The sequence below is a fragment of the Sinocyclocheilus anshuiensis genome, unplaced genomic scaffold (assembly GCF_001515605.1).
Source record: "Sinocyclocheilus anshuiensis isolate Anshui unplaced genomic scaffold, SAMN03320099.WGS_v1.1 scaffold966, whole genome shotgun sequence".
In the NCBI taxonomy this organism is placed as follows: Eukaryota; Metazoa; Chordata; class Actinopteri; order Cypriniformes; family Cyprinidae; genus Sinocyclocheilus; species Sinocyclocheilus anshuiensis.
In genome coordinates this window covers 309,726-314,543 of record NW_015540909.1, presented here as the reverse complement: position 1 = coordinate 314,543, position 4,818 = coordinate 309,726, and the positions used below count along the sequence as shown (strand labels likewise).

The 4,818-nt window shown below is 38.3% G+C and overlaps 1 pseudogene; it reads left to right on the top strand.

Moving 5' to 3' along the window:
- The first annotated feature begins 3,408 nt into the window (after positions 1-3,408).
- LOC107689209 (sodium-dependent phosphate transport protein 2A-like) overlaps positions 3,409-4,818 on the top strand; it is a 22,069-nt pseudogene continuing 20,659 nt past the window's right edge.

The following is a 4,818-nucleotide window of genomic DNA, read 5'->3' as shown; positions in this document are numbered from 1 at the left end:
GCTGTACTGTACTTAATGAAACGTGACTCACATCTATCGATCGGGTTTCTGCATTCTGTGCTTCATGCAGTGTTGGATGTTGGATCCGCAATTCCTATTTCCGCAAAACCTTTGCGTTCTCTCGCAAAAAAACAGTTAAGTTCGGACAAACCAGGGCTGCCAACTGAATGCGTGAGACTCACGCAATTGACACTTTTCTCACGCTCTCACGCCACACGTCCATTTTGTGGACATTTTCTAAGTTGAAAATGTAATAGGATATTGGCGAAACAGATTTGGTAAACGCTCCAGTGTGTATCTGTGTTTGCGCTCTGGAGAACATCAAAAGTTTCTAATTACAATGTGATTTTGTAGCGTTGAGCAATGTAACCAATCACAGACAGATCTGTTGATTTCTGGAACACCTGTGATTGGCCATTCCGTTCAAATGAGTCAGAATTCACTCTTGGCTAAACGCTGGATTTTGTTCTGCACGCTCGCGAATCCTCTCACTGTAACACGATGTAAATAAGACGTTCATTGATTATAAATGAACTTTGTGAGATCGCGATGAACTGAAGTACACCTTTTTAGTGATTATGAAGGAAGAGTTATAAATGCGCACTTTCTAAGATAAATATAATCCATTCAGAATTTTAATAAAAGTTTAGTTTTTCGTGCTGCTAACGGCCATATGTCCTGTACAAGCAGCAAAGTTTCAGGAGTGACATATAAATCCCTCATAAATGCGGGATTCATTTTCGAATGGGAGAAAAATATAATTTCTCAGAATAGATGTTCAAGCAATGTAAATGCAGACAAATAGATTCATAGAAATATATTTGAATTTCCGTGTCAAAATATTTTTCAAATGCGGTTGCAATTATTTATAGAAGTAATTACTAGTAAATCTTGCAATTCTCTCACTGTACATTGCTATTCTTGTTGTGGTAAAACGTTAATAGTTTTGCAGCACTGCAACATTTATTTTACATAATTTTATGATTAAAAACACAGTACCATCATGAAGTTAACTACTAGGCATGTCCAGATGTCAGACAAAACTCTGCTGACAGGTGTTTTAATTTAATTTAATTTAATTTAATTTAATTTAATTTAATTTTATTTTAATTTAATGCCATACATTTTCTCCAAAACTATACAGTAAAATAACTTGAAAATGAATACAGTAATAGTCAGGGTCACTGTGAACAGGAATCAATTGAAAGAACAAGCAAACCAATAAAGGAAAGATTTTTATGAGTGTTGGAAAATGGGTAATGGTGCAACTGCTAGAGCTTTGTTTTTTGGAGTGATTTTGCCATTAATTTTCTCCAAAACTGTACAGTAAAATGACTTGAAAATTAATACATTAACAGTCAGCGTCACTGTGAACAGGAATCAATTGAAAGAACGAGCAAACCTATAAAGGAAAGGTTTTTATGAGTATTTGAAAATGGGTAATGGCGCAACTGCTAGAATGCACTGTTTTTTGGAGTGATTTTGCCTTTAATTTTCTCCAAAACTGAAGAGTGAAATTACTTGAAAATTAATACAGTAACAGTCAGCGTCACTGTGAACAGGAATCTGTTTTGAACGCTCCCAGCACCCATACCGTAAGTGCGCGATTAGACGCTCAAGCAAAAAAGTTCAGCTGGCTTGACCGTGTATTTTCAAGACGCGGCTGGCTTGACCGCAGTTATAAACTGCAGAGTGCACTTATAATAAATATATCTGTTGGTGTGGATGCAAACATAGTTGATGCTATTGTTGTCTTTATAGTTATTCTTTGTGTGAACAGGCCTTAAAGATACGGTCACATTTACAGATGAAGCAAACTGAAATTTTGGAGGTGAAATCAAATAATTTTAATCTACACAATCTGAAAATGTTGTCTCAAGGCAATAGTTTTCTTGCAGTTTTCTAAGAAAGCTTCTTTATTTGAAAGTGACTTCTTTGTGAGTTGTGCTTCAATCATCGCTACACTGTTGACAATATTTTTCACTAAATTTCACTAAAATGTGACCACACCTTTTGGAATGTAGCACATAGTCTTACTTTTATTTAGCTTTTTGACCTTTTTGGCACTTGATATCCCTTTATAACCATCCACGTTTACTGTATGTAAAAGAGCAGCCTGAACATTCTGCAAAATTTCTCGTTTTGTGTTCCACAAAAGTTTGGAACAACATGAGGATGAATAAATAATAACAGATTTTTCATTTTAGATGATTTATTCCTTTAAGCACACAGCCAGTTGGGTGTCATTATAAATAAAAAGAAAACTGGTCATTAGTTTTCTTGTTAAATGCTGTGGAGCTTGTTAAAACTTGTGTAGCCTAATTAAATATCACACTGTTTGCCCTCAAGTACTCTTCTGTCTCTCATTAATCTGGATTTAGAGTTAAAAGACAATTAAATTTTTTCCCTCTCAGCTGCATAAGAACGTAATCGTAGGTATAGCAACAGGGCAAGAGGTGCTGCGCAATAAGAGCCTGATAAAAGTTGGTGCTATACACGGATCATGGTGAGCGATGTCTCTGTTTGCCTACAGATGAAGATCTTTGATGTACTGACGTTATCTAAATGTATTATCCTTGCACAGATCCAAGAGAATGTTTCTTTTGTGCCTTCAGAAAACTCAACAGCGCAGACCACGTCACTACACATGAATGCTGAAAAATGTGAGTCGAAACTCTATCAAATTTCAAAGGAATAGAGAATTAAATGGACAAAGACACAGCAAAGGCCATCCTTTGATTGATCAGCCTTTAGTCATTTCATGCATACTTTTTTAAATAACAAAATATTGTTCTCCATTCTATCTAGCTTCAAACTTGAAAATTTGTTAATACAGAGAAATGCTGTATTCAAACAGTGCACCCTTTTTGCTGTGAAGAAAACTAATTTTCCAGTCCTTCTGTAGACTGTTTGACTGTTCTTCATTTACTCAAAGCTCCGTAGGGGCTAATAACTATCATTTATTCTGTGTTAGTACATTCTGTGATAGAAATGGCCACTGAGTCATATGCTTGTTTAAAAGACTAACTACACATTCGACATCAACAACAGTAACAAACATCTAACAGGCTGTATTAGGAAGCAAGATGTTGTGAAACTTTCAATGAGATTTTGACTCATCCTTCCTCATATAATGACTTGGAGGCAATAAGCTTCATTTTTTTTATCATCTTTCAAATACAAGAGCCATCATATTAAAGTAAAAAAAAGAAAACAAGAAGTAATAATCTCATATTTATCAGGGGACAGTCAATGGCTAAAGCCCTTAATTATAACTGTGGGCCTCATTTTTAGAAGTCACTTTTTCGTGATGCATAAATAATGGTCATTTATAAGAATCTGAAATCCTCTTTCTTCTAACACACCATAATCAGCAGCTGATGGGCTAATCACTGTTAATATGAACACATGCCTGTCAACGCGTGAGTGACGGGGCACATTTCCACAGGAGACTGTAGATGTAAATGCATGTGTGTATTGGAGCAGGCACTCACAATTTGTGGAGACGGGATTGTCTGATCTGGCTGTGGGGTTGATTCTGCTGCTTCCTCGCTGCTGGTTCTTTGCATCTGCCTCCTGCTGCTGGTTAAGCTTCTCAACTCCCTTCTCCAGGGACAAGTGGCCAAAGCCATCCAGAAAATCATCAACACAGGTGGGAACTACCTATTTACACAGTTAATGTGATTGTGAGGATCCATGTAAAAAAATTATATGATTATGATGCATTTGGGATAACTGTATCCTTGATAATTACTGTGTAATTAGGAAAAAAATACATTCATTTCCCTTAATAACTGAACAATGCATAATCATCTTCCTAAACTCACCTCTAAATATGTGGTAACACTTTCATTTAGGGATCAAACAAGTTGCTTATTAGATAGCAGCATATTGGCTGTTTTTTGGTACTTTAAAGCAAATATTAATGCCTTATTCTAGATGACCATATTTTAGATCCTTTAACCCATACCTAAACTAAACAACTTCCTAACTATCAATAAGCAGCAAATTTAGGAGGAATAGGTGTTTATTGAGGCAAAAGTCAGTCATAGCAAAGTCCCTTTAAGGCAAGTCATGTCACTCGGCGGCCATCTTTGAAACGCCTCTCGGGCATGCAAGTGCAGCTCCTATCACTTTGTGTGGGGAAACATTAAATTCTCCCAAACTGTTCACTAAATGTGACAACAACTGTGTCATAAATGTAGTTCCCTTTCATGGGAACTTCGAACTGCGTCCTCTAGGGGTCGCTATGGAGAACGCTTCGTCGTGACCCGTGTCTGAAGCATACATTGAAAAAACACCAACAACACGTTGGCCGGCGACAGCCATGATGTCACTACCGTTGCGACTATAGTATAAATGGGCGCCGGGAGAACACATCATCCTCTTCTTCCTCTGCTGGGATCAGCCCAGCAAAAGCAGGAAATAGCTGAGGAGGGCAAAGAAGCTGAAGCTGAGCCTTCCCAATCCTCCTGCCCTGCGTATGATTTGATGAGCTTTGAAAGTAATGGATCGTGCCAAAAAAAAAAAAAAGAAGCGGCGAGGCTTACTTGCCATGAAGCGGGCGAAGAAAGCGACGTTGCGAGGTCGCTGGCCAGCTATCTCTCTATGGGTGAGACGTCCTCTCTTAAGACTCCCTCCTTGACATCTCGCTTGGATACCAGGGCATACGCAGCAGCAGCAGGTCGGGCTGTCGCTTCATTGCACACGATGGTGATGCTCCAAGCATATCAGGCTGACCTGCTGAAAGACCGGGATAGAAGTCCAGGTCTGAGCCCGAACAACCCAGGGGTCCTAGCCCGTCTCAGTTTGAGGATC